The sequence below is a fragment of the Apostichopus japonicus genome, chromosome 20 (assembly GCF_037975245.1).
Source record: "Apostichopus japonicus isolate 1M-3 chromosome 20, ASM3797524v1, whole genome shotgun sequence".
In the NCBI taxonomy this organism is placed as follows: Eukaryota; Metazoa; Echinodermata; class Holothuroidea; order Aspidochirotida; family Stichopodidae; genus Apostichopus; species Apostichopus japonicus.
The window spans coordinates 17,790,236-17,808,333 of record NC_092580.1 but is presented as its reverse complement, the minus strand read 5'-3'; the positions used below and the strand labels follow the sequence as shown (position 1 = coordinate 17,808,333).

Genomic DNA, 18,098 nt, shown 5'->3' with positions numbered 1-18,098 from the left:
TTACTTTACTTACTTTACTTACTTTACTTACTTTACTTACTTACTTACTTACTTACTTACTTACTTACTTACTTACTTACTTACTTACTTACTTACTTACTTACTTACTTACTTACTTACTTACTTACTTACTTACTTACTTACTTACTTACTTACTTACTTTACTTACTTTACTTACTTTACTTACTTTACTTACTTTACTTACTTTACTTACTTTACTTACTTTACTTACTTTACTTACTTTACTTACTTTACTTACTTTACTTACTTTACTTACTTTACTTACTTTACTTACTTACTTTACTTACTTTACTTACTTTACTTACTTTACTTACTTTACTTACTTTACTTACTTTACTTACTTACTTTACTTACTTTACTTACTTACTTTACTTACTTACTTACTTACTTACTTACTTACTTACTTACTTACTTACTTACTTACTTACTTACTTACTTACTTACTTTACTTACTTTACTTACTTTACTTACTTTACTTACTTTACTTACTTTACTTACTTTACTTACTTTACTTACTTTACTTACTTTACTTACTTTACTTACTTTACTTACTTTACTTACTTTACTTACTTTACTTACTTTACTTACTTTACTTACTTACTTTACTTACTTTACTTACTTTACTTACTTTACTTACTTTACTTACTTTACTTACTTACTTTACTTACTTTACTTACTTACTTTACTTACTTACTTACTTACTTACTTACTTACTTACTTACTTACTTACTTACTTACTTACTTACTTACTTACTTACTTACTTACTTACTTACTTACTTACTTACTTACTTACTTACTTACTTACTTACTTACTTACTTACTTACTTTACTTACTTTACTTACTTTACTTACTTTACTTACTTTACTTACTTTACTTACTTTACTTACTTTACTTACTTTACTTACTTTACTTACTTTACTTACTTTACTTACTTTACTTACTTTACTTACTTTACTTACTTTACTTACTTTACTTACTTACTTACTTTACTTACTTTACTTACTTTACTTACTTACTTTACTTACTTACTTTACTTACTTTACTTACTTACTTTACTTACTTTACTTACTTTACTTACTTACTTTACTTACTTACTTTACTTACTTACTTTACTTACTTTACTTACTTTACTTACTTACTTACTTACTTACTTTACTTACTTTACTTACTTTACTTACTTTACTTACTTTACTTACTTTACTTACTTTACTTACTTTACTTACTTTACTTACTTTACTTACTTTACTTACTTTACTTACTTTACTTACTTTACTTACTTTACTTACTTTACTTACTTACTTACTTTACTTACTTTACTTACTTTACTTACTTACTTTACTTACTTACTTTACTTACTTTACTTACTTACTTTACTTACTTTACTTACTTTACTTACTTTACTTACTTTACTTACTTTACTTACTTTACTTACTTACTTTACTTACTTTACTTACTTACTTTACTTACTTTACTTACTTACTTTACTTACTTTACTTACTTTACTTACTTACTTTACTTACTTACTTACTTACTTACTTTACTTACTTACTTACTTTACTTACTTTACTTTACTTACTTTACTTACTTACTTACTTACTTACTTACTTACTTACTTTACTTACTTTACTTACTTTACTTACTTACTTTACTTACTTTACTTACTTTACTTACTTACTTACTTACTTTACTTACTTTACTTACTTTACTTACTTTACTTACTTTACTTACTTTACTTACTTTACTTACTTACTTTACTTACTTTACTTACTTTACTTACTTTACTTACTTTACTTACTTACTTTACTTACTTACTTACTTACTTACTTTACTTACTTTACTTACTTTACTTACTTTACTTACTTTACTTACTTTACTTACTTTACTTACTTTATTAAAAAGTACGCCCCATTCTTACACATTTTTCAGTGCCGTATAAGTTCACAGTTCATGTTCCATGCTTCATCTCCTCTCACCTCCCCAGCCCCAACCACCATCATCAATATTGAACACTGTAAACTAAAAATATTAATGTACGTTTCATACTTGTAAAATTGAACGACAATTGTATGTTACTAGAAACCTATAGCAAGCATGCACAACCTACCAAGAATTTACCTTGAGATTTGGTGAATGGAATATTGACAATCAATAGAGCCAATGTAATGGTTCTTTGCTAAATGACAGTTGATTCGCCCTCTCTGATAGTAAATGATACGAACAACCTTCTAGGTAGGGAACTGGGGAAATTGAACCTGAAAACCCTCACCTCTTCTCGATATCTCTGTTAATTGTTATTATGGTTGGGCTTACCTACGGTATTATGTATCTACAACTGCAGTTGAATGCCGATCATCAATCACGGTAAAGCAAAATGTGTAATTAAAAAGCACTGGCTACATATGAAATGTGCTTACATGCAATGTTCTTATTATATATATAGAACTCCTCCGAAATTTCCATCAAGTTTCCTTGAAGTCCGAAATTTGATTCCTACTGGTAAATGATTCGTTACAATGACGACCGCATAGATAATAACCTGTCATGAGAGAACCGGGGGGCTGGGGGGCGCCAGCCCCCCAGTGAAAAATATGGAGGGGCGGAAGTATGATTCCGCCCCCCCCCCACCCAGCTTCGCAAGTCAGATAACCCCATTTTCATTTCCAAATGAGAAAAAATCTCATTTGGAGAACCAATTTGCATCTAAGGCCAGGTGAAAATGCAACATATACAAAATGGAGTGGGTGGGTTGAAGTGGCCACCTGGAAATGCAAAAAAAAATCCAAAGGGGAGGGGGACACCGCCGCCCCTTAGACCCCTCCCCCAGGCCAGCCATCAGTCTTCAGCCCCCCCCCCCCACTCAAAAGTACCTAATTCCTACGCCACTGCAAACTTGTAATGTAAAGTAGATGTAAAGAGGACATGCATGATAATTGTTCTGATCAAAATAGCCTAAAAATAAGTTTATTTCAGAGATATTCATGATTTCACCATATAGGTTCGGCAAGTCAGGGATCAAGAGCCAAGCATTGCAGATTCCACTGCTAGTTTGGACCAACTCAGGTCATGCAAACTTTTCTTAAAAAAACATTAAATAGGTTAGGTGGGACGGAAAACCTGAAAGAGACAAATTCCCACCCTGCCGTTTGAAGATCCACCTATTAATACGCGTAATGCCGTATAGAAGTCCCAGTTCAAATTGGATATAGGGATTTGCCTCCCACGGATATCCCCCCCCCCCCCCCGGCTGCTACGTTTACCTAACCAATAGATCTGTAACTTATCATCCAAAGTTCCCTATATAGAGAACCCTCCCTATATTATTTTTAATAATTATGCTTTCATACCCTCGAAAATAGGAAAACACATCGTTTATTAGTCTAGAATTTAAAGATGGTAAATATTTCTTTTGATGTAATGAAAGAAAATTTGGCGAAAACTTGTTGCTTTGAGAACCAGGAATTGTGACAATGTACACGTGTTATAATATCGTAGTGGCATACATTGTGACCATTCTGAAAAACTCTTAATGTCCTGTCTTAGCTTTCGATACATTAGCACGCAGCTGAAGTTTGAACATGTAGCACCAAAAGTGAACAAGCAGCAAACGGGCGTAATTCCATCAATACACATCGCCGTAATAAATTTTGTTTTCCACCAAAATTTACCCCAAAAATTGCGTTCTTAAAATTTGGCGGTGCCAATAGTGCCACAAATGGATTTAATACAGTTCCACGTCATTATGAAGCGGGAACTTTTTATTAACATATAAGGTTCACATAATTTTGTACTGCATTTTGGTCGGTTTTGGCGTTCCACACTCTTTGCTTGATGTGTATATAGCCAACATAAACACACTACCATAGTCGTTTTCCTCATAGTTTACAGGAATACAGGATAAATCGACCCAAAAATTCATTTGCTTGCAATCTGAACTAACTGACATTTCGCTCATAGAAGAAGTAATATGGCACGTCAAAGTTTCCGTACAAGGGCATTCCATCTATGTGTGATTAATCTGTTACGACAGATTAATTAATCTGTAACGACAGATTAAATAATCTGTTACGACAGATTAAGTAATCTGTTACGACAGATTAAGTAATCTGTTACGACAGATTAAGTAATATGTTACGACAGATTAAGTAATCTGTTACGACAGATTAAATAATCTGTTACGACAGAATAAATAATCGGTTACGACAGATTAAGTAAACGGTTACGACAGATTAAGTGATCTGTTACGACAGATTAACTAATCTGTTACGACAGATTATATAATCTGTTACGACGGATTAAATAATCTGTTACGACAGATTAAATAATCGGTTACGACAGATTAAGTAATCGGTTACGACAGATTAAGTAATCTGTTACGACAGATTAAGTAATCTGTTACGACAGATTATATAATCTGTTATGACAGATTAATACTTTGGTTGGAATTTTTTATTTCACTTATCAATTCTTCACTTGATTTTTTTTTTTTTACTTTCATTTTTTTTCCTTCACTATGGCCCTAATGGGCCATCGTACCTAGCCGCCCTTACATCGAGACAGTAACAGTTTGATCATGACGATACGTTTTAGGCCAAGTGAATATCGATCACGAGTCCCTTGGAAGGGCAATGGATACTTCACATGTGTCGGGCTGGTTCGCTGATCTACTGTTTACAAAAGATCATACAAATGTTTTATCAGACTTAGTACCACATTGCATTCTTCCCTCCCCTTCAGCTCCACTTCACCCTTCTCTTTCTTCTCCAACCTTTTTTCTTATTTCTTAGAGAATATATAATTACAATTGGTAACCACATAAACTCATTAGCATATGAACACAATGGACACATAAGAAACAAAAATGCCACAAAACGGCTTATAAGAAAGAATGCAAACAACCGCAAGAGTGCAGTACTTATCACAAGAGATAGGAATTCGTGGAAATAAAGTGCATAGAAGCAAATAACGATCACACGTACAATATACGAAAGGCAGGTGTTCTATCCTATTCCAACGAAATAAAATTTCCGTCATTTTTAACATAAACCATATTCTACATAGGCCTATGACTAGATTGAGGCTATTATTTGCATGAATAAAGATATTCATGTATCAATGAGTGACGTTATTAACCAAAAATAAACCTTGAAATTACATTGTATAATTCACCCACCAAATGAATGTCTTAAATGTACCACCCGTTTATCACCATGGTGGGTGCTTCATGGCTGACTCATACATATGTGCTTCTTACAATATCGTATGAACTTACACACACACACGCGAATTGTTAAACATAAAGGGTACGTCGTAACCAATGTTGCTGAAATATTAAAAGAGGTTACTGGTGGCTGACGATAATAAACAACCACAGTCACAACAAATGTTTTTTTTTTTAAGGAAAGCAACTGACTTCAGGGTATATGTGATAACCCCTTGAACGGCTCTCTGCTATACAGGAACAAGTTGGATTAGGTTTAAAATAAGCCAAAGGTAGTGATGCCGGGGAAGGTCATTGCACCCTGCCCGGGCATGCGTACCATTATGTTTTGATATCAACCAAAAAACGGGACACGAAGATACCTGTTGGAATTTTTAATTGGCTTTTTAGACATCAAGAGAAAATCGTTATTTATTGTGTAATTATTTACAACCTCAAAGGTACCAAAGACGATTGTAGAATATGGGATCGGTTAGTTCGTGTTTACTAGTAGTTAGGGTGTATATAATGCAGCTTTGACCATGCAGGGAGTTGTAATATCCATAACAACTCCCTGCTTTGACCAAGACGAACACCTACTTTAGCACTACACAATTGACAATACGAATTCCAGCAGTCAAATCTTCAATAGCTTCATCTCTATGGTTGACTGATTTGATGAATGACCAGACAAGAGGACATCCATATTCATGAGGTAAGGCACGCGACGACACGCGTGGCGGGAAATTTAGTTTCCATAGGACGTTTACGTGGAAGGATACACCGTTGTAACTCTTCTGACTATTGCGTGCTAATATGCAGTAAATGTAAGTAAAATACTCCAAAATGAACATCTGAAATACTTTACTGACAAGTTATACTTAATTTTGGGTCAGTATTACAAAACCATATTGTGTAGATTTAGCTTTTAGAGAGAGAGAGAGAGATAGCCCTGCAATGTGTGCTAAACATGTGCCTATACCTATAACTGTGTACAACAATAATTATAATAGCGATATTTCAACGGTTCGGTCTATAAACTGGAAAGAGGTTCGATACGATACTCTTTTCCCTCATATAAGAAAATTCTCATGTCACCAACAGTACAGTATTTGTCACAAAATAAATTCCGCTTGGAAAAATGTAAGCACTGATATTGAAGACTCATTAGAAATAGGCCCTACTACTATTCGTAATTAGGCAGCTGATACTTTTGGCAAAAGGTGTTCATGCATGAGGTTAAGTTTGTTTTAAAATAGGCTCTCAAATTACAACAGTTTACTGTTGTTCGAACCAGTATAAACTCTTAATACACCGTTGGGAAGTTTGTGTACGCGGCCTTGTTACTTTCTGAGATACGTCTGAGCTGGATCAGGGAATTTCGGGTAATTCCTCTCCACTTGCCAAGTAAAGCATTATGAACATTGCACTTTCGGAAATCCTCTAATCAGGGATTTGTAAATGAGATGGGATATTCGAAGGTTTCACTAAGACCATAGCCAATTAATATCGATCAAAATTCAATATAATACATTTAATGACATAATAATCTTTTACGAAAGGAGATGAACGTTTGTGAAGTTTTCATGGATTGATTGAAACAAACTTTTCAAACAAAACTGTGGTTAATGAAATAGCCTACCAAAAAAACAAAATTAAGAAAAAGCACTCATCAACACCAATCACACATGGAACTTTAGTGGAGAACAGTTGATAAAAAGGTATAATTATTAAGACAAATCCCACAAACAATGAGATATTAGTTGCTTAATGTTTATATTAAGAATGGCCTTGTATGTCTACTGGCGCGGAGAGAATTAAGTTCAAAGTAAGTTTATATCAAGAATTTTTAATTTAGTTAGTTCATTAGTTCTGATTCATTTCCCTCTCTGATTTATTATTATAATTTTTTTTCCGGGGGGGGGGGGGTTGTTGACAGAAAAGTGTGTCATGATGCAATATCTGTGTCTAAATAGGGCCAAAGCAGTATACCCAAATGAGCAAGCATCTGTATAACTTAAAAATGCTGATTCCTTGCCGAAAGAGAAAAGATCTATGGAAAAGTGATGGTGTAAGTGCGTTCGTTTGATTTCGTATGTTTGAGGGACTGTCATTCATTTATCTACGTCATAACTCCAAATGAACACTGGTTTAAATTAATACTTGATTTGTCAGGATTGGCCGAATCATACGTTTTGTCAGTCAAAATCACGATTTTTTATATTTTTTATATTGTTTCTGTTAAATTAAAACAAAAGTGATTCAATTGCAAGAATATTAATCACCAGCCGTGTGATATGTAGATGCGCCTGCTATTTTCTCGGTGGCAGTAAAAGGTCAACAGAGGTCAGAGTAAACCTTGTAAACACGATAACTTGAAAAAGAAAGCTTGGATGAACTAGCACATAGGTAGGCCTATACAGGGTCTACTATATGAGTACAAGGATTGTTTTGTTCTTGAACGATTATTTGAGGAGTATGTGATGTCAAAGCTTGAAAACTACGATTTAATGTGTAAAAGAAACCTATTGCTGTTTTTTGCTTTGTTTTGGTACAAGTGGTGCCACAAAGGCCACACGTGTATCTCACAAGAAACTAAAATGGTTGTGCACATTTATTAGCGGACGCAGCAGTTTACTATAAAAATTCACTATTCAGTACCCGGGAACGTTTCAACATCCGGGATGCTTTCTATGTGACGCATTAGTTTGTAACGTATACTTTCACAAACGCAGGGCTATAATGTTTTATACATTTAATCCATAAATATAACAAAACTTTTGTCAAACCCCCATATTGATTGGAAATTATCCTTTCAAACAATTTCTTATTATATCAAAATACAACGAAAATTAGACCTCATGTCAGACTTTGTACAGCAGCAGCCAGCAACACAAGGTCTTATCGTAAAGTGAACGTATCGCATTTTATCGTTTTTTACCATCTATATCATGTTTGCAGCAGCCGCCTTTTACGGCTAAATTTTTCGTTTTGTTCTAAAGTGTGTACCTACTTAGTTTTGTAAGACGCTCTGATTATTGTGTTCAAAGGTGTTCAACATCGAACCAACCAGCATAGGTCTAGCATAGAAATTTAACACATAGAAGCTATTTCGTACCAGCTGACAACGATATGCTTTGCCGTTTTTATTTAATCTTGATAAACTCAAAACAATGAATCGCGCAAAGCAACGGGGTTTCGACGAAAGTCTGATCTTATCGTCGAATTATCTTAATTTTCACATGTATTATCACTTGAGGCACCAGATTAACTCGAATTTTGTGTGGAAACAAGTGCTACTTGATATGAATTACAACTCACGGCTATTTAGCGGCGGCTTTCACAGCTGTTTTAACTTTTTGAGAAATAAAATCCCAGTATGTTCCCAAAATGATTGTACAATCCTACGTTAGGTCCGTGACTAGTTACATAGCGAACAAAGCCTAGCCTATTGTATTTTGTTCACCATGCTTATATTGATCATACCTAACTGTAGGCGAGACGGCTCTACAGACATAGTTTGGCCCCAGGGAGCAGGCACTGAGCCAGGTTGGAGGGGTACCAACAGTTTATGTAGGGCACCAACAGTTTATGGTTGGGCACCAATAGGTCTGTTGTTTGTGAAGTTTTTGTACACTAGATGGTGGATTAGGCAGATGGTGGGAGAACACAACAGATGGGGGGGGGGGGGCACTGCCCTAACCACAGCCTGGCTATTGGCCTGCTACGGAGTGGTTAATAACTAAATGGAGCCATATAGCCACCTTAGACATTCTCAGTGCAAAGTCAATTATAATCAGTATTCCATCATACTTATATTACAATATTGTAGATTTTCGATTTATATATAATTATATACTTCCTATTTTAGTTTTTTTTTTTTTGCATTTCTGTCTATTTTGAAGGCTTTCCCCATTCAACATCCACTGCTACTATATTGACGTTCCAACAAGGAAGCAAGACGCCTGCGACCAACTTCCGTCACCATCCACAAATATGTATGTCTTATAATGATTAATAAAAGTTTTCTATGAAGATTTGTTACAACCATTTCCTAAAATAAATTCTTTTCTAGTTTATAAATGGTGAACAACCGTGGTCAACGACAACAACGATGCAGGAAATGATGGTGGAATTGGACAAAGCAGCTAAAGTGGTGTGGTGATGAATGGTGAGGAAGACGAGGAAGGAAGTGGTGGTTATTGACAACGAAGGACAACTCCAAAAGGGTGTACGACAAAGTGTTTGTGGTGATGGAAACATGACAAGGAGGAAGGTGGTGGATGTATTTTGTATGTATTTATGCCCTATTTAAAAGAAAATCTGTTTTATAATGATTAATAAGAGTTTTCATGAACATTTGATATTATCCTAAAATGAATTCTTTTCTAGTTTATAGATGGTGGACAAGGGTGATAAAGTTTCTGATGGACGACTACGACCATGGAGGAAGTGATGGTGGAATTTGACGAAGGCAGCAAAGTGGTGTGGTGATTGATGGTGAAGAAGACGACGAAAGAAGTTGTTAATGACAACGGAGGACAACTCCAAGATGATGTACGACGGATGTGGTTGTGGTGATGGACAAAGCACAAGGAGGAAGGTGGTAGATGTATTTTGAATGTATCAGTCCTATAAAATTTGGATTTTCCGCCACCATGCACACATTTTTAAATTCAATCCTACCAATAACAAAGCCTGAACAACTACTTGCCCAACACCCAACACCTACCGTTCACAACAAAACTACTCACCCAACTACCCATGCACCACTCAGCAAAGCACACACCAAGCACTCACCCAACTACCCACCTAACTCTCACTCACCTACCCACCCACCCACCACCACTCACCCAACTCAACACTTTCACAACTAGTCCTTCACACTACTTACCACTCACACAACTTACCACTCACACAAATTACCACTCACATCCTTCACAGTTCACCAATATGTATGTTTTATAATGAATAATAAAAGGTATTCTATGGAAATGTCGTATTACAATTTCCTTAAAAAAGATACTTTTCTAGTTTATAGATGGTGGACAACATAGATGAAGGTTCTGCTGGAAGACAACGATCATGGAGAAAGTGATAGTGGAATTGGACAAAGGCTGCAAAAGTGGTGTGGTGATGGATGGTGAGGAAGACGAGGAAGGAAGTGGTGGTTAATGACAGCGGAGGACAACTCCAAGATGATGTAAGACAAAGTGGTTGTGGTGATGTAAAAGGGAAGGTGGTGTATGTTCTTCGAATGTATTTATGTTCTATTAAACGTTTTGTGTATTTTATAATGATTCATAAAAGTTTTCTATAAAGATTTGGTATGAACATTTCCTAAAGTAGATTCTTTTCTAGTTTATAGATAGTGGAAAACTGTCATGAAGGTTCTGCTGGACGACTAAAACAATGGAGGAATTGATGGTGGAATTAGACAGTGGCAGCAAGAGTGGTGCGGTGGTGGATGGTGAGGACGACAACGACGAAGGAGGTGGTGGTGAATTACAACGGAGGACAACTCCAAGATGGTGTAAGGCAAAAGTGGTTGTGGTATTGGAAAAAGGACAAGGAGGAAGGTGGTGTATGTTTCTTGAATGTATTTACGTTCTATTAACAATATTTTATGTTTTATGATTATTAAAAGTGTTCTATATATGAAGATTTGTCATTACCATTTCCTAATAAAGATTCTTTTCTAGTTAATAGATAGTGGACAACAGCGATGAAGGTTCTGCTGGACGGCTACGACGATGGAGGAAGTGATGGTAGAATTGGACAAAGGCAGCAAAGTGGTGTGGTGGTGGATGGTGAGGAAGACGACGAAAGAAGTGGTTAATGACAACGGAGGACAACTCCATGATGATGTACGACAGATATGGTTGTGGTGATGGACAAAGCACAAGGAGGAAGGTGGTAGATGTATTTTGAAAGTATTTGTCCTATAAAATTTGGATTTTTCGCCACCATGCACAAATTTTTAATTTCAATCCTCTAAATAACAAAGCCTGAACAACCATACCTAACACCCAACACCTACCGTTCACAACAAAACTACTCACCCAACTACCCTTCCACCACTCAGCAAAGCACACACCAAGCACTCACCCAACTACCCACCTAACTATCACTCACCTACCTACCCACCAACCACTCACCCAACTCAACACTTTCACAACTCGCCCTTCACACTACTTACCACTCACATAACTTACCACTCACACAACTTACCACTCACATCCTTCACAGTTCACCAATATGTATGTTTTATAATGAATAATAAAAGGTTTTCTATGGAAATTTCGTATTACTATTTCCTAAAAAAGATACTTTTCTAGTTTATAGATGGTGGACAACAGGGATGAAGGTTCTGCTGGAAGACAACGACCATGGAGAAAGTGATGGTGGAATTTGACAAAGGCTGCAAAAGTGTTGTGGTGATGGATGGTGAGGAAGACAAGGAAGGAAGTGGTGGTTAATGACAACGGAGGACAACTCCAAGATGATGTGCGACAAAGTAGTTGTGGTGATGGAAAGAGGAAGGTGGTGTACGTACTTCGAATGTATTTATGTTCTATTAAAAGTATTGTGTATTTTATAATGATTCATAAAAGTTTTCTATAAAGATTTGGTATGAACATTTCCTAAAGTAGATTCTTTTCTAGTTTATAGATGGTGGAAAACTGTCATGAAGGTTCTGCTGGACGACTAAAACAATGGAGGAATTGATGGTGGAATTAGACAGTGGCAGCAAAAGTGGTGCGGTGGTGGATGGTGAGGACGACGACGACGAAGGAGGTGGTGGTGAATTACAACGGAGGACAACTCCAAGATGGTGTAGGGCAAAAGTGGTTGTGGTATTGGAAAAAGGACAAGGAGGAAGGTGGTATATGTTTCTTGAATGTATTTACATTCTATTAACAATATTTTATGTTTTATGATTATTAAAAGTGTTCTATATATGAAGATTTGTCATTACCATTTCCTAATAAAGATTCTTTTCTAGTTAATAGATAGTGGACAACAGCGATGAAGGTTCTGCTGGACGGCTACGACGATGGAGGAAGTGATGGTAGAATTGGACAAATGCAGCAAAGTGGTGTAGTGTTGGATGGTGAGGGAGACGACTAAAGAAGTGGTTAATGACAACGGAGGACAACTCCAAGATGATGTACGACGGATGTGGTTGTGATGATGGACATAGCACAAGGAGGAAGGTGGTAGATGTATTTTGAAAGTATTTGTCCTATAAAATTTGGATTTTTCGCCACCATGCACACATTTTTAAATTCAATCCTACCAATAACAAAGCCTGAACAACCATACCCAACACCTACCGTTCACAACAAAACTACTCACCCAACTACCCTTCCACCACTCAGCAAAGCACACACCAAGCACTCACCCAACTACCCACCTAACTATCACTCACCTACCTACCCACCCACCACTCACCCAACTCAACACTTTCACAACTCGCCCTTCACACTACTTACCACTCACACAACTTACCACTCACATCCTTCACAGTTCACCAATATGTATGTTTTATAATGAATAATAAAAGGTTTTCTATGGAAATTTCGTATTACTATTTCCTAAAAAAGATACTTTTCTAGTTTATAGATGGTGGACAACAGGGATGAAGGTTCTGCTGGAAGACAACGACCATGGAGAAAGTGATGGTGGAATTTGACAAAGGCTGCAAAAGTGTTGTGGTGATGGATGGTGAGGAAGACAAGGAAGGAAGTGGTGGTTAATGACAACGGAGGACAACTCCAAGATGATGTGCGACAAAGTAGTTGTGGTGATGGAAAAAGGAAGGTGGTGTACGTACTTCGAATGTATTTATGTTCTATTAAAAGTATTGTGTATTTTATAATGATTCATAAAAGTTTTCTATAAAGATTTGGTATGAACATTTCCTAAAGTAGATTCTTTTCTAGTTTATAGATGGTGGAAAACTGTCATGAAGGTTCTGCTGGACGACTAAAACAATGGAGGAATTGATGGTGGAATTAGACAGTGGCAGCAAAAGTGGTGCGGTGGTGGATGGTGAGGACGACGACGACGAAGGAGGTGGTGGTGAATTACAACGGAGGACAACTCCAAGATGGTGTAGGGCAAAAGTGGTTGTGGTATTGGAAAAAGGACAAGGAGGAAGGTGGTATATGTTTCTTGAATGTATTTACATTCTATTAACAATATTTTATGTTTTATGATTATTAAAAGTGTTCTATATATGAAGATTTGTCATTACCATTTCCTAATAAAGATTCTTTTCTAGTTAATAGATAGTGGACAACAGCGATGAAGGTTCTGCTGGACGGCTACGACGATGGAGGAAGTGATGGTAGAATTGGACAAATGCAGCAAAGTGGTGTAGTGTTGGATGGTGAGGGAGACGACTAAAGAAGTGGTTAATGACAACGGAGGACAACTCCAAGATGATGTACGACGGATGTGGTTGTGATGATGGACATAGCACAAGGAGGAAGGTGGTAGATGTATTTTGAAAGTATTTGTCCTATAAAATTTGGATTTTTCGCCACCATGCACACATTTTTAAATTCAATCCTACCAATAACAAAGCCTGAACAACCATACCCAACACCTACCGTTCACAACAAAACTACTCACCCAACTACCCTTCCACCACTCAGCAAAGCACACACCAAGCACTCACCCAACTACCCACCTAACTATCACTCACCTACCTACCCACCAACCACTCACCCAACTCAACACTTTCACAACTCGCCCTTCACACTACTTACCACTCACATAACTTACCACTCACACAACTTACCACTCACATCCTTCACAGTTCACCAATATGTATGTTTTATAATGAATAATAAAAGGTTTTCTATGGAAATTTCGTATTACTATTTCCTAAAAAAGATACTTTTCTAGTTTATAGATGGTGGACAACAGGGATGAAGGTTCTGCTGGAAGACAACGACCATGGAGAAAGTGATGGTGGAATTTGACAAAGGCTGCAAAAGTGTTGTGGTGATGGATGGTGAGGAAGACAAGGAAGGAAGTGGTGGTTAATGACAACGGAGGACAACTCCAAGATGATGTGCGACAAAGTAGTTGTGGTGATGGAAAAAGGAAGGTGGTGTACGTACTTCGAATGTATTTATGTTCTATTAAAAGTATTGTGTATTTTATAATGATTCATAAAAGTTTTCTATAAAGATTTGGTATGAACATTTCCTAAAGTAGATTCTTTTCTAGTTTATAGATGGTGGAAAACTGTCATGAAGGTTCTGCTGGACGACTAAAACAATGGAGGAATTGATGGTGGAATTAGACAGTGGCAGCAAAAGTGGTGCGGTGGTGGATGGTGAGGACGACGACGACGAAGGAGGTGGTGGTGAATTACAACGGAGGACAACTCCAAGATGGTGTAGGGCAAAAGTGGTTGTGGTATTGGAAAAAGGACAAGGAGGAAGGTGGTATATGTTTCTTGAATGTATTTACATTCTATTAACAATATTTTATGTTTTATGATTATTAAAAGTGTTCTATATATGAAGATTTGTCATTACCATTTCCTAATAAAGATTCTTTTCTAGTTAATAGATAGTGGACAACAGCGATGAAGGTTCTGCTGGACGGCTACGACGATGGAGGAAGTGATGGTAGAATTGGACAAATGCAGCAAAGTGGTGTAGTGTTGGATGGTGAGGGAGACGACTAAAGAAGTGGTTAATGACAACGGAGGACAACTCCAAGATGATGTACGACGGATGTGGTTGTGATGATGGACATAGCACAAGGAGGAAGGTGGTAGATGTATTTTGAAAGTATTTGTCCTATAAAATTTGGATTTTTCGCCACCATGCACACATTTTTAAATTCAATCCTACCAATAACAAAGCCTGAACAACCATACCCAACACCTACCGTTCACAACAAAACTACTCACCCAACTACCCTTCCACCACTCAGCAAAGCACACACCAAGCACTCACCCAACTACCCACCTAACTATCACTCACCTACCTACCCACCAACCACTCACCCAACTCAACACTTTCACAACTCGCCCTTCACACTACTTACCACTCACATAACTTACCACTCACACAACTTACCACTCACATCCTTCACAGTTCACCAATATGTATGTTTTATAATGAATAATAAAAGGTTTTCTATGGAAATTTCGTATTACTATTTCCTAAAAAAGATACTTTTCTAGTTTATAGATGGTGGACAACAGGGATGAAGGTTCTGCTGGAAGACAACGACCATGGAGAAAGTGATGGTGGAATTTGACAAAGGCTGCAAAAGTGTTGTGGTGATGGATGGTGAGGAAGACAAGGAAGGAAGTGGTGGTTAATGACAACGGAGGACAACTCCAAGATGATGTGCGACAAAGTAGTTGTGGTGATGGAAAAAGGAAGGTGGTGTACGTACTTCGAATGTATTTATGTTCTATTAAAAGTATTGTGTATTTTATAATGATTCATAAAAGTTTTCTATAAAGATTTGGTATGAACATTTCCTAAAGTAGATTCTTTTCTAGTTTATAGATGGTGGAAAACTGTCATGAAGGTTCTGCTGGACGACTAAAACAATGGAGGAATTGATGGTGGAATTAGACAGTGGCAGCAAAAGTGGTGCGGTGGTGGATGGTGAGGACGACGACGACGAAGGAGGTGGTGGTGAATTACAACGGAGGACAACTCCAAGATGGTGTAGGGCAAAAGTGGTTGTGGTATTGGAAAAAGGACAAGGAGGAAGGTGGTATATGTTTCTTGAATGTATTTACATTCTATTAACAATATTTTATGTTTTATGATTATTAAAAGTGTTCTATATATGAAGATTTGTCATTACCATTTCCTAATAAAGATTCTTTTCTAGTTAATAGATAGTGGACAACAGCGATGAAGGTTCTGCTGGACGGCTACGACGATGGAGGAAGTGATGGTAGAATTGGACAAATGCAGCAAAGTGGTGTAGTGTTGGATGGTGAGGGAGACGACTAAAGAAGTGGTTAATGACAACGGAGGACAACTCCAAGATGATGTACGACGGATGTGGTTGTGATGATGGACATAGCACAAGGAGGAAGGTGGTAGATGTATTTTGAAAGTATTTGTCCTATAAAATTTGGATTTTTCGCCACCATGCACACATTTTTAAATTCAATCCTACCAATAACAAAGCCTGAACAACCATACCCAACACCTACCGTTCACAACAAAACTACTCACCCAACTACCCTTCCACCACTCAGCAAAGCACACACCAAGCACTCACCCAACTACCCACCTAACTATCACTCACCTACCTACCCACCCACCACTCACCCAACTCAACACTTTCACAACTCGCCCTTCACACTACTTACCACTCACATAACTTACCACTCACACAACTTACCACTCACATCCTTCACAGTTCACCAATATGTATGTTTAATAATGAATAATAAAAGGTTTTCTATGGAAATTTTGTATTACAATTTCCTAAAAAAGATTCTTTTCTAGTTTATAGATGGTGGACAACAGGGATGAAGGTTCTGCTGGAAGACAACGACCATGGAGAAAGTGATGGTGGAATTGGACAAAGGCTGAAAAAGTGGTGTGGTGGTGGATGGTGAGGAAGACGACGAAAGAAGTGGTTAATGACAACGGAGGACAACTCCAAGATGACGTACGACGGATGTGGTTGTGATGATGGACATAGCACAAGGAGGAAGGTGGTAGATGTATTTTGAAAGTATTTGTTCTATAAAATTTGGATTTTTCGCCACCATGCACACATTTTTAAATTCAATCCTCCCAATAACAAAGCCTGAACAACCATACCCAACACCTACCGTTCACAACAAAACTACTCACCCAACTACCCTTCCACCACTCAGCAAAGCACACACCAAGCACTCACCCAACTACCCACCTAACTATCACTCACCTACCTACCCACCCACCACTCACCCAACTCAACACTTTCACAACTCGCCCTTCACACTCCTTACCACTCACATAACTTACCACTCACACAACTTACCACTCACATCCTTCACAGTTCAGCAATATGTATGTTTTATAATGAATAATAAAAGGTATTCTATGGAAATTTCGTATTACAATTTCCTAAAAAGGATTCTTTTCTAGTTTATAGATGGTGGACAACAGGGATGAAGGTTCTGCTGGAAGACAACGACCATGGAGAAAGTGATGGTGGAATTTGACAAAGGCTGCAAAAGTGTTGTGGTGATGGATGGTGAGGAAGACAAGGAAGGAAGTGGTGGTTAATGACAACGGAGGACAACTCCAAGATGATGTGCGACAAAGTAGTTGTGGTGATGGAAAAAGGAAGGTGGTGTACGTACTTCGAATGTATTTATGTTCTATTAAAAGTATTGTGTATTTTATAATGATTCATAAAAGTTTTCTATAAAGATTTGGTATGAACATTTCCTAAAGTAGATTCTTTTCTAGTTTATAGATGGTGGAAAACTGTCATGAAGGTTCTGCTGGACGACTAAAACAATAGAGGAATTGATGGTGGAATTAGACAGAGGCAGCAAAAGTGGTGTGGTGGTGGATGGTGAGGACGACGATGACGGAGGACGGCGACGACGGGTGGTGAATTACAACGGAGGACAACTCCAAGATGGTGTAGGGCAAAAGTGGTTGTGGTATTGGAAAAAGGACAAGGAGGAAGGTGGTGTATGTTTCTTGAATGTATTTACGTTCTATTAACAATATTTCATGTTTTATGATTATTAAAAGTGTTCTATATATGAAGATTTGTCATTACCATTTCCTAATAAAGATTCTTTTCTAGTTAATAAATAGTGGACAACAGCGATGAAGGTTCTGCTGGACGACTACGACGATGGAGGAAGT

The 18,098-nt window shown here is 37.2% G+C and overlaps 1 long non-coding RNA gene across 1 annotated transcript; it reads left to right on the top strand.

Annotated features, from left to right (window-relative positions):
* Positions 1-5,939: 5,939 nt before the first annotated feature.
* On the top strand, positions 5,940-10,410 carry LOC139961610 (uncharacterized). The gene is made up of 3 exons (XR_011790927.1): positions 5,940-6,047; positions 9,126-9,218; positions 9,613-10,410. It is a non-coding gene; the product is annotated as an uncharacterized lncRNA (long non-coding RNA).
* The last annotated feature ends 7,688 nt before the right edge of the window (positions 10,411-18,098 follow it).